Source organism: Chiloscyllium plagiosum, unplaced genomic scaffold (genome assembly GCF_037043375.1).
Source record: "Chiloscyllium plagiosum isolate Xiang-an unplaced genomic scaffold, Cpla_swu_hap1 HiC_scaffold_28, whole genome shotgun sequence".
Classification (NCBI taxonomy): Eukaryota; Metazoa; Chordata; class Chondrichthyes; order Orectolobiformes; family Hemiscylliidae; genus Chiloscyllium; species Chiloscyllium plagiosum.
Window position 1 is genome coordinate 53,411,949 of NW_028270166.1, and position 13,438 is coordinate 53,425,386.

Here is a 13,438-nt window from a genome sequence, read left to right on the forward strand (position 1 = left end):
GGATGATTAGTGTAGGAATAGGGCCAGTCAAAGACAGACGTGGGAAGTTGAGTGTGGACCCTGTCGAGATCGGAGAGATCATAAATGAACATTTCTCATCAGTTTTCACTCAGGAAAAGGAGAATATTGTAGAGGAGAAGAACGAGGTACGAGATATTAGACCAGGAAGAATCGAGGTTAGTTACAAACAGGTGTCATCAATTCTCAAAGGAACGAAAGTAGACAAGTCCCCTGGTCCGGATGGGATTTATCCGAAGATTCTCTGGGAAGCTAGGAAGGAGATAGCAGAGCCTTTGGCTTTGATATTTGAGTCGTCATTGTCTACAGGTTTTGTACCAGAGGACTGGAGGATTGCAAATGTTGTGCCCTTGTTCAAGAAGGCAGTAGAGATGATCCAGGTAATTATAGACCAGTGAGTCGTACTTCTGTTGTAGGAAAGGTTTTGGAAAGGATTATTCTAGCAAGCAACAATTTGATTTCAGATGGTCAACATGGTTTCATCAAGGACAGGTCATGTCTCACAAGCCTCATTGAGTTTTTTGAGAAGGTGACCAAGCATGTAGATGAGGATAGGGCAGTTGATGTGGTATGCATGGACTTCAGTAAGGCCTTTGATAAGGTCCCACATGGTAAGCTGTTGGAGAAAATGCAGAGGCATGGGATTGGGGGTGATTTTGGAGCTTGGATTAGAAACTGGCTCTCTGAAAGTAGGCAGCGAGTAGTGGTTGATGTAAAATATCCGGCCTGGACTCCAGTTACTAGTGGTGTGCCACAAGGATCTGTTTTAGTGCCACTGTTGTTTGTCATTTTTGATAAATGACTTCGACGCAGGCATAGGTAAATTTGCAGATGACACTGAAGTCGGTGGGTAGTGGATAGTTTGGAAGAATGTTACAGGTTGCAGGGGACTTGGATAAACTGCAGAATTGGGCTGAGAGATGGCAAATGGAGTTCAATGCAGATAAATGTGAGGTGATGCACTTTGGGAAGAATAACAAGAAGGCAGAGTACTGGGTCAATGGAAAGATTCTTGGTAGTGTGGATGTGCAGAGGGATCTTGGAGTCCATGTACATAGATCTCTGAAAGTTGCCACCCAGGTAGATAGTGCTGTTAAGAAGGCATACGGTGTGTTAGGTTTCATTGGTAGAGGGATTGAGTTCCGGAGCAGCAATTTTATGCTGCAACTATACAAAACGCTTGTGCGGCCACACTTGGAATATTGTGTACAGTTCTGGTCGCCATATTTTGGGAAGGATGTGGAAGCACTGGAAAAGAGTCAGAGGAGATTTACCCAGGATGTTGCCTGCTCTGAGGGAAGGTCTCATGAGGAAAGGCTGAGAGACTTGGCTCTGGTCTCATTGGAAAGAAGAAGGCTAAGAGGGGATTTGATAGAGACATGCACGATGATCAGAGGATAAGGTAGGGTACACAGTGAAAGTCTTTTTCCTGGGATGACGACGCCAGCTTGTGCAAGGGGGAATAACTACAAATTGATAGGTGATAGATTTAAGACAGATGACAGAGGCAGGTTCTTTATTCAGAGAGTGTTAAGGGTATGGAATGCCCTACCTGCCAATGTACTTAACTCCTCCACATTATGGAGATTTAAACAATCATTGGATAATGGATGACAATGGGATAGTGTAGGTGGACGAGCTGAGAATAGCTCACAGGTCAGTGCAACATCGAGGGCCGAAGGGCCTGTTCTGTGCTGTATTGTTCTATATTCTGTGTTCCATTTGTTATCCTCCAGCCTTCTGGCACTATTCCTGTCGACAATGGTGACATCAAGATCAAAGCCAAAGGCTTGGAAATCTCCTCTCTTACTTCCCAGAGAATCCGAAGATAAATCCCATCTGGTCCAGGGGACTTATCTATTTTCAAACTTTCTAGAATTGCTCACACCTCCTCCTTGTGAACCTCATTCACCTCGAGCCTTGTAGCCTGTATCTCAGTATTCCCCTCAACAACATTGTCTTTTTCTAGTGTAAGTACTGACAGATATTCATTTCATGCTTCCCGATCCACCTCGGACTCCATGCACAACTTCCCACTCCTATCCTTGATTGGTCCTAATCTTACTCTAGTCATTCTTTTATTCCTGATATATCAGGATGGTGTGTGTTATGGGATGTTACTGCATTGGAATAGTGCCTGAACGAAGTTGCTGTATCTGGTCAGTTATGTTTTCCAATAGTTACGTTATTCTAAATTCTGTTTTGTTTTGTTAAACTCTCATGTTTAAATAAACTCTGTTTTGCTGAAAGTTGAGCGGCCTGACCAGCTGCATTACACCTGGAATAGAGATATAGAATCAAAGAGATGTACAACATGGAAACAGGCCCTTCGGTCCAACCTTTCCATGCTAACCAGATATCCCCACCCAATCTAGCCCCACCTGCCAGCACCCGGCCCATATCCATCCAAACCCTTCCTATTCATATACCCTTCCAGATGCCTTTTAAATGTTGCAATTGTACCAGCCTCTACCACTTCCTCTGGCAGCTCATTCCATACACATACCACCCTCTGTGTGAAAAAGTTGCCCTTTTGGTCTCTTTTATATCTTTCCCCTCTCACCCTAAACCTATGCCCTCTCATTCTGGACTCCCAAACCCAGGGAAAAGACTTTGTCTGTTTATCCTATCCATGCCCCTCATGATTTTGTATACCTCTATAAGGTGACCCCTCAGCCTCTGACACTCCAGGGAAAACAACCCCAACCTGTTCAGTCTCTCCCTGTAGCTCAGATCCTCGAACCCTGGCAACATCATTGTAAATCTTTTCTGAACCCTTTCAAGTTTCACAAGATCTTCCCAATAGGAAGGAGACCAGAATTGCATGCAATATTCCAACAGTGGCCTAACCAATGTCCTCTACAGCCACAACATGACCTGCCAACTCCTGTACTCAATACTCTGACCAACAAAGGAAAGCATATAAAACGCCTTCTTCACTATCCTATCTACCTGCGACACCACTTTCAAGGAGCGACGAACCGGCACTCCAAGGTCTCTTTGTTCAGCAACACTCCCGAAGTATATGAGAATATCGATTTCACATCTGTCTTTAAAAGAGTAAAATGCTAGGGTCTAAGCTACTGCCTTCAAATATTTTAAGGTGGGCTGGCCTGGTCCATAACAATGTGTTTCTGTGTGTTTGTGTGTGTCTGCGTCAAGGCCTGTTGCACATCTGCACCTCAGTCTGTGTCTGTTTCTGTCTTTGTATGTGTATGAATCTATGTCGGTCTGCATGTTTGTGTGTGTAAATGTGCCTGTGTGTGTCTGTATGTGATTCTCTCTCTTGAACTGTGTGCGTTATCTCAGTCGATCTATCTCTGCGTGTTTGTAGTTATAAGTGTGTGAGGTAATGTATATGGATGTGTGTATTAGTGTGTGTCTCCGTATCTGTGTGTCTGTGTGTGTATGTGTGTCTTTGTCGGCCGAACTGTGTTATGTATCTGTGTGCACATTCAATGGTCCTTTTGATGTTTATCTCCAAATGTGTGTTTGTATGTGTTTGTGCAGCCTGTGTCTCTGGCTGCAATGGGACTGGAGGAAAGTTTGAATGAATTGATGAATTAAAAAGTGATGAATTAAAGGCTGAGTCTCTCTTGCTCCCTTCCTGTGTTTAATGTAATACAATGCCACCCTCTGGTGGCCTCGACATGCCACTACAAAAGTGGCCGATATTTTCCTTCAGACAGAGCATCACAGCTTGTGAATCTCTCAGGTTGCTGGTGTCTCGTTCTTCAAACAATGTCTTTGGCGACACAGAGCAGTTTTGTCCGACTGATGTTGCATCATTGATGTGAGCAAAAGGAGACAACAATGGGTGGAGAGGAGAGAGAGGGAGACATTGTGAGAGTGAGAGCTGTAAATGGAGGGAGAGGAATCAAGGGAGAGAGATGAATCCTGCTGATGCCAGGTCAGAGAGAGTGATCCTGAGGTGAAGGTAAAGGACAAAGTGACTGAACCCCAACTCCTGAACTCGGCCCCGGTTCCCTTCCCTTCCCTAAGGACCAGGACTTGGGGTCGGGTCTGTCTCTCTCCAGTTCAGCTTCTTCAACACAAAGATAAACAATAAAGCAGTTTGTTCCACTGCTTGGCACTTCTTAATGAACATTTTCATTATTTACAAATTGAAGTTACAGATACAGTCAGTGAAATGGTGCCTTTTCTCACTGGCTCCCAAGTTGTGAGAAACATTGAAATGTGTCCTGGTAACCCCCTGTGGGAAAAAATTGCATAAACCAGCACTACCCTCAGTCTGTTACCATAGCAACAGGCTGCCTCATTGCTGAAACATGGAACTGAAATGAGAAAATCCTGGATGGATTGATTAATAAGCGAATTTGATTGTTTGATGAATTTGAGTAAAGGGATATTTCAGCACATTCTTCAGCTGCTGTCTGAATTTAGTCTGGGTCGCAGCGTAAATCGCGGTGTTAGTGCAGCAACTGAGGAGCTGCAGCATGAAGCCTAATTCCTGCACATAGGCATCTAGATACACAGAGTCATATGCCAGACTATACATTCGGTTCCATATTGAATACAGCATTAACATTGACCATAACAGGATGAAATTGGCCGAGATCACAAACAATAAAACAATAGATTTTTTTCGGTGTTGTATTTCTTTATCATGGTGAGAGTCCCCATTGGTGTGACTCCGGAGTCTCCTGCGGGCTCTGCTGGTCACCAAAATGTGTCTGATGGTGAAAACATTGAGCAGCAGAATCAGGAGAAATGGGAGAGTTGGTGTTAGAATGTGATGGAGGAACTCGATTGTGACCCAGACACGAGAAGATAGAACACCGTTCCTTATGTAACAAAACCAGGGGGAGTTCGCCAACCGATAACGACCCGTGAGCATGAAATACCAGAAAATGTTCTTTAAACAGCTCAGCACAGTCACTGTTCCCAGAGCCACAGCCGCCGTTTTCTCACTGCAATATTTATTTTTCAACTTCTGGCAACAAATGGCCACAAACCGATCAAAGGTGAAAGTGACGGTGAACCAGACAGAACAGTCAGTGGCTGCATAAAGCAGGACGGCGTGGATATTACACACGGGGATGTCCCACAGGAAATAAAACTGTTCCCGATAAACGTTGGGAATGTGTCTCAATATCAGGTCGAGGATAATGACCAGTAGATCCGTCACTGCCATTGCCTCCAGGTAACGCCTGACACATGGAGACAATCCACAATCTTTATAAAGCAGGACGAAGATTGTCATGACGTTAACTGTGAGGAAGGAAAACCAACAATTTATACATCAGCCTGATGGACATTTTATAATTGATTGAGATCAGAGTGAGATTTTCAAAATGAAATGTTCAGAGATTTATTGATGTAGTTGTAGCTGGAATAACACATGGCAAATTCCGAATTACTGACAGATAGGTGATGTAATACAGAAGAAACCTTCCCTCCCTAAACACACAGACACACATCCACAAGAACAGATGGTTTCTAGAACATTCCCAGAACACTGGGCGGCACGGTGGCACAGTGGTTAGCACTGCTGCCTCACAGCGCCAGAGACTCGGGTTCAGTTCCCGCCTCAGGTGACTGTCTGTGTGGAGTTTGCACATTCTCTCTGTGTCTGCGTGGGCTTCCTCCGGGTGCTCCGGTTTCCTCCCATAGTCCAAAGATGTGCAGGTCAGGGGAATTGGCCATGCTAAATTGCCCGTAGTGTTAGATATAGGGGTAAATGTAGGGGTATGGGTGGGTTCTGCATCGGCGGGTCGGTGTGGACTTGTTGGGCCAAAGGGCCTGTTTCCACACTGTAATGTAATCTAATCTAATTCCCAAACACGTGATTACTCGAGAGCAGACAGGTCATTGCTTTACAGCTCCTAATATGGAGAATAAACATTGTTGTCCTGAAGGATTCTCTCCCAGTTCCTCAAAGACAAATGGACGCTGGTGGTGGACTACTTTTTAAAATGTCCTTCCTTTTAAAACACGAAGACTCATAACCTCAGGTTGGTCAAATGTTGTCAATACAATTAAATTCAAATTCAATTGGTTTTTGATATCCTGGGCATAACTTCAATTAATTGGATAAATTCAAATCCGGTTTCATTAACCCAAAAACACAACTCGAAGCCTTTGGTTACATTTTCTCAATTCTCAGCACTCTCTGCAGCTGTCACCTAGTCACAGGCACATGGGCTATGAAACTCTCTCAGCTCAGAAATGCACCCTCCTTCTTGTAGTGACCAAACACTCTTTCAACTTCGTAACATCAATCCTTGCAGTATATTCCCCTCTTACTCCTGGGCCCTAACCTTCTTCACTTACCTGTAACCAAATATCTCAAATTCTTCTGAAAATTGAAATATTCCAGTTCCACTGTTCTCATTTGTCAATGTCAGAAACAACATTCTCCACAAACCCCAGCAGATTTATCAAAGATAATTTCCCTTTTGTGAATCTGGGCTGACTCTGTTAAGTTATACCATTATTCTCCAATTATCCAGTTATCACATACCTTACAAACATGCTAATACTTTCCTCACAACTGATGTCAAGTTATCCACGATTTTGTTTTCTGTTTTCCCTCTGCACCGTGTTTTAAATATTTGCAGCCACAGCACCTACTCACTACGGTCCTGGATATTTCCCAGAATCGGAAGAGCTTTGAAGAACTTTGACTTCTCTCAAGACTCAGGGAAGTGCCTCATAGAATCAAGGAATTTACAGGATGAAAAGAGGCCATTGACCCATCATGTCAATACCGGCTCCTAAAAGAGCTGTCCAGCATGCTCTGTCTGCAGCCCCATCTCCGCAGCCCTCGAAATTCATTACTCATTTGGTGCAGCAATTACCACACTTCAATGTAATGTGTTTTTCAAGTAATTCCTTTTCAATAATTCTAATTTCCTGCACTCACTCATCTTCACTGGTCACTCTGTTCCCTAATATTTCTGGAAGATTTTCTGTTCCTTTCACTGTGGAGACAGAACCAACATATTCACCTCATGGGACAGAGATAGCCTGAATATCTCAGAAATGGCATTATGGCACCTGAGGGATATGACACCTATTCTTTTAGAATTAGAATCCCTACATTGTGGAAACAGGCCCTTCGGCCCAATAAGTCCACATCGACCCTCCAAAGTGTAACCCACCCAGAACCATTCAGCTATTGTATATTTACCCCTCACTAATAACCAATCCAATGGGCAATTTAGGCCAATTCACCTCTGTTGCACATTTTTGGATTGGAACTTCCAGAATCAAACCAGTTCACTTCATGGTCCATATCAGCACAGTCCTCTCCCTGGTGTGACAGGTTCTGCTGAAGCAAGCGACACAGCTCTGTGACCTCCTCATTGTCTAATCAAACTGGCGTCACACATTGCAACTGGAATAGGTACAACATTGGAAAATATTCCTGGAAATTCCAGAGAGGAGATTGTAGTGCCCTGCTCCCCACTGTTTACAGAGCTTCCCTTCTGTGCAGTCTCTGCTCCATTTGTTAGCCGTGTTGAAGACCCCGATACACTGTGAATGCCCTGCCCACACCTTGTACAGAGTGGGTTCACCAGACACTCAGCTCTCCCTGAATGAATGCAGCAGCTGGTACACAAACCTGAGGAAACCATTTACAGAACCTTCACTGATGTTCCAGTGACAGGAGCAGGTCAAATCTACAAATACATGGTACACCCACTCTGTGTTGAAAATGCCTTCGTTCTCAGATTCTTGTCAGTTGCTGATGAACTGTTACATCTCTGCACAGTCCCACTGACCCGAAATATTAGCAGTTCCAGTCTCCATAGAAGTAGTTGACAATCGCACCATTTTCTGTCCCTCAGTCACGATGACAGCAACACCACTATTGCATGGGGAGGTGAATAGAGAATATGGGGAGGCGATGGTCCAGCCTGTGGTCTATTAATCCAGGGATCCAGGTAATAACCGAGACCTCGGATTTGATCCCACCGTGGCAGATGGTGGAATTTGAATTCAATCAAACATCTGGAATTATGACTCAAATGAAACTCTGAAACCATCGTTTGTTGTCAGGAAAACCCACCTGGCTCCCTAATGTCCTTCAGGGAAGGAAATTTACCACCTTCACCTGGTCTGGCCTACATGTGACTCCAGACTCTCAGCAATAAGGTTGACACTTGTCCTTTGAAATGGCCAAGTCAGCCACTCAGCTGGATCAATCATTACAAAGTCTCAGAGAAATGAAACTGAATGGGCCGAGGCACCTTCAGTTGGTCAAGAAGGCAGCTCAGCAGCATCTTCTCAAGGGCAATTGGCAGGGGAAATAAACGCTGGCCCAGTCTGTGATACCCATGTCCCATTAGTGAATATAAGGAGATGAGCACAGTCTGGGAAGAGACGCAGAGGGGTCATAACTCAGTTTAAACAGCGACTTGGAATGATTTTCAAGAGTATGGGAAAAGGCGAAAAATAAATGAGATTAATGCCACATTTTATTTCCATCCCAGCCGATCAGCAATCCCTTTGTTTGCTCCTTTTTCTCTCCCTCTCTTTCTCCTTCTGTTCAACTCACTCCTTCTCCTCTTCATAACAAACATTTCTGTCACTAAAATAATCACAATATTTCCCAGCTGCTTTCAGTTCTCACGTATGGTCAGTGGACTCGAAATGTGAACTCTGTCTTTCTTTCGACACAGGCGGGCAAACATGTTCATTTTTCCCAACACTTTTTTTTGTTTCAAAACGGCAGCATATTCCTTTGTTTGATTTAACCCTTGATGTTTTTGATTCCATGGGAATGTTCTGATCACTGGTATGGACAGCGTTTGATGACCAACACTGATTGACCTTGACCTGAGAGGCCATTCCCCAAGGCAGAATAGAGCCAAGCACATTACATAGCAGCACAGAAGCAGACCCTTCAGTCCAACCAGTCCATGCTGAACATAATCCCAAACTAAACTTTTCCTACCTCCCTGCTCCTTGTTCAAAACCCTCCAAATCTTCCCTACTCATGTACTTATCCAAATCTCTTTGGAATGTTGTAATTGTACCCACATCCACCACTTCCTCAGGAAATTCATTCCACATGTGAACCACCTCCTGTGTAAAAGCTTTGCCCCTCATGTCTTTAACATCTCTCTCCTCTCACCAGAAAAAGGTGCCCTCAGTCTTGAAATCCCCCATCATAGAGAAAAGACAACGATCTGTTCCTCTAATCATTTTCTCAACTCCTATCAGGTTGCCTCTCCATCTCCTGCACTCCTGTGAAAAAGGTCCCAGTCTATCTTCTACTATTTGGCCTCAGATTACAAGTTTAATGACATGTTTTGGATCCGAAGTCACACTTAACCCAAACCAGATAAGCATGTTAGATTTCTTTCCCAAACAACATCAGTGAAACAGCTCGGATTTCAGACAAAATCGTGGGGGTCTTACGGTTGTTATTAGTGAAACTCACTTTTTCTCCAATTCTTGTCATTTGAATTTAAGGTCTGTTTTCAGTTGTGATAGAATATGAAACAGTGTCTTTCGCACATTAGCTTGTGTCTCTGAATTATCCTTCCAGTGACATTAATTCATGACATGGTGTTTCTGTCATGGAATTACTTTCGAGCCAAGAACAAGTTTGCAATTGAAATATTCACAACTGAACGTGTGACCAGGCTGAGATAATTGTTTATTCATCAACAGTACTGAAATGTAGGTGGAATCTGGTGGTATTATGGAGCCGGCAATGGACAGGTTTGATGATGGACACAATACCAAGACACAAATCGGTTCAGGATAAAAAGGGCCTCGACATTGTGAGCAGTCTCGGTATCAGATGCTTGTGAGGGAGGGGTCTGAAATTTGTGGATAATGAATGGAGTGTTTAATTGAAACTGAAGTTAATAGTTTCTGTCCTTGTCAAATACAGACAACAGAAATAGCAATGGAGTTCAACATGATTTAGGGAAACAAATGAATGGAGATAGACATAAAGGGACTTACCAGGAACACCAACAATAGCGAGGATGGGATAGTAACCTGCCTGAATAATCAGCAGTACACCTTTTATCCGATAAGATAATAAAGACCAGGAAAGGAAGTTAAGCCCCAAGGATAAACTCCTGTCCATTGTTGGAACATTCCAGTCCATTGTTCTCAGATTCTGATCTCTCCTTTCCCTGTCTCTGCAGCTGCCGTTAGTGGTGGATGTGATGCAGTTGCTGAAACAAGGGGATGATGCATTGAAAGAAGCCCTTACTAATAGGAGAGAGAAAGCCTCCAGTTACGCAATTAGATTCCATGGAGATTGACGTTAATCACAGTGACTGAACAAACATTTCTAGTTAACCCCTTTTCAATACAACACTTTCAGTACACATTGATAATGGGACTGGATTTGATATCACTGGCTATTGTTCTTATCTCCCATTGCCAATTGTTCTAGTGAAGTCAGTGGGGAGGGAGAATGATGGATGTTTCTTTTTCGCAGGCTGGATGATCCTGTTGTGTTTTCCCTGCACAATGCTGCATCCAACAGCCCTCCTCAAAAAAAGCAGTCAAGAGGTTGTTACTGTGCTGATCACTCGATCAACCGCCAACCACCAGATTGTCACCATAATTACTCTGACCATTTGCAGGAAGTATGGATTTGCCTGAATGTTCCTTTCACTGATCTAATAACGCAACTTTGTAACTTCACCACAAAGTGCTCTTCAGCATTTTTTTAAAATAGCAAATATATTATTGCAGTTTATTTGGTTTAAATCAGCAATATTTACATTCTTTGACTTTAGACCAAAATGTGATATGTACAACAGTTTATTAAATCATTGCTTATTAAGGGATCAGGGACAGAATGAATTTGACATTGCCTCAGAGATACAGGGGATTGGAGGCTTTGGCTGTGGAGATTGGAGGGGAGTACAATGATATCGTCCAGTCACCTGTATTCAAACATCACGCTTTCAAACAGGTGGAATGAAATATAATGCAGAGCAAGGAGACAGATTACATTTGGGAGATGGAATGTCAATCGATAATCTGAATAGAACAGGAGAATTATAAATGTGATTCAGGCAATAGATTTTACAGACACACTCTTTCATCGCAGGGTAACAGGTTGAAAAGATTGTTCACATCTGCACAGGATATTCAGAATTAAAACAGGCAGAGACAACAAAATGTGCAGGGGTACAGGGAGATTACATGATAATAACAGGAGATATATAACTCAGTCTGGGTCAGTGCAGAGATGGTGGGCTTTGCTGTAATTAGTCTCTGATATGTATTAAAATCTTTTGGAGTCTGAGGAGACAAACTTGTTCAATGAAGGCCATAGATTGCGGCATCATCAATAATCTATTCCTGTTGTTTCGTGAAATGCAGTTTCCGCAAAATGCCTTTTCAAATAAAACCGATTTCCTGAGATTTGCATATTTGGATGGATATGAGCAAAAAGAGATTTTTTGGAACATGAAGAAAAAACAGACTCCAGTGTAACACAACTGTCACTGGCACAACAGCTCAAGGAGTGGACCATATTGGGCAAATATAACCAAGTTCAACCTCGAGACTCGTCATAAAAAGCAACTGAAACCTGAAATACAAACAGAAACCGGTAGAGACATGCAGCAGATGAGGTTACATCTGAATAGGGAAACAGAGTAAACATATTGACTCTGACATAAAGCTGTTGTGAGTAAGTTTCATTGGCCTCAAAGTGTTAATTCTGTTTCTGTCTTTTCACCTGCTGAGTTTCTCTCCAGCAGTTTAATTTTTGTTTCTTCTTTCTGAACTGTGACAAATTGTCTGATGTGAACAGGAACAGCAAAGCTGCCGTGTCAGAGGACTCACAAGTATTTGGTGATGGACAGTAAATGAGAAATTTCTCAGTTTCCATCTCAAATGTCCCTATATCAATGATGTGTTGCATTTTTATAACTTGCGATGTAAATGTTGATCTCAATGGCATTGACATCACACGATCAATCCTCTGACTGTGTGAAAACGAAGGGAATTGTTACCTCAATGTCATGTGGTGCTCCTGATGTTACTGGTGTCACACTCATACAGCAAGGTCTTCCCTTTCTGAGACTTCAGAACTAACTGTGAAAACATAAAACCGATTTTAACACATCGGTTCATGGGTATTGGAAGGCACTAGCAAGCGCAGAGCTTAAACATGTGTTGCCAGAAAATCACAGCAGGTCAGGCAGCATCAAAGAAGAAGGGCTTATGCCCGAAACGTCGATTCTCCTTCTCCTTTGATGCTGCCTGACCTGCTGCGCTTTTCCAGCAACACATTTTTAAGCTCTGATCGCCAGCATCTGCAGTCCTCACTTTCTACTAGTAAAGACAGAGTTTATTTGTTATTCCCAACAGCTCTGGAGAAGGTAACAGGGAGCTGCCGTCTCGAACCTCTTCTATCCAAGTGGTGCAGTCGTACACACAGAGCTGTTTGGAAGGGGATTCCAAGATTTTTAACAAACGATAGTGAAGGAGCAGTAAATTAGTCCCTGGTCAGGATGTTAAGTGACTTGGAAGACAACTGACAGAGATTGGATTTCCCATTTACAGTTGAGGGCATTGCCAGTGCAGAATTTTCTCCAATTCCCATTGATCATAGTTTTGCTCAGGCTCCTTGATGTCACACTCAGTCAACTCAGAGGAGGAGGAGGCATGATGGACACTTGACAGTGCTCAAGGATGCCCTCATAAGAACAGGGTACAATGCTCAACTCATCGACTGCCAGTTCTGTTGTGCCATAGTAAGAAAGCGTAGTGACCTCCTCAGGAGACAGCCACAGTCTACAACAGACAGTGTACACTTCATTGTCCAGTCCTTCCCGAGAGCCAAATGACTGCAACACGTTCTTTGCAGCCTGCAACACATTATCGACGAGGATGAGCACCTCGCCAACACCTTTCCTGTGCCTCCACTTGGAAAATAAACATCCCTCATCAAACATTCGAGAACAGGTATGCACATGTTTAATTACAATGTACATCTCTCTCTACACTAGGCCCTTTCAAATCCCCAGGCTGTGTTCAACATGGAATTAGATATTCATTAAATCATGCCACATACTGTCTCCTGATTCCTGTTGAAGGGCTTATGCCTGAAACATTGATTCTCCTGTCCCTTGGATGCTGCCTGACCTGCTGTGTTTTTCCAGCAGCACACTCTCGACTCTGATCTCCAGTATCTGCAGTCCTCACTTTCTCCACATACTGTCTCCATCAGACACCTTGGAATAGGTTTGGCACAGGGTAGATAGAAATTAAATCTGACTCTACTCTTTTAAAATGAAAGTACAGCTGCCTCATCATTGTCATTAAACAGGTAAAAACAATGACTGCAGATGCTGGAAACCAGATTCTAACGACAGAGACAACAACGGCTTCGACTCAATGTGGGGTTCCCTCTACTGCTTTGAACCGAAAGTAGAATTAAAATAAAAGTCTCTCCTTATTGGGT

The 13,438-nt window shown here is 43.2% G+C and overlaps 1 long non-coding RNA gene across 1 annotated transcript in view; it reads left to right on the forward strand.

Moving 5' to 3' along the window:
* The window catches only part of LOC148142760 (uncharacterized), a 203,408-nt gene extending 200,261 nt beyond the window's left edge, over positions 1-3,147 (forward strand). Inside the window, exon 3 of the long non-coding RNA XR_015751939.1 lies at positions 2,825-3,147. This is a non-coding gene — a long non-coding RNA (uncharacterized LOC148142760). The remainder of the gene's footprint in view (positions 1-2,824) is intronic.
* Positions 3,148-13,438: the final 10,291 nt, after the last annotated feature.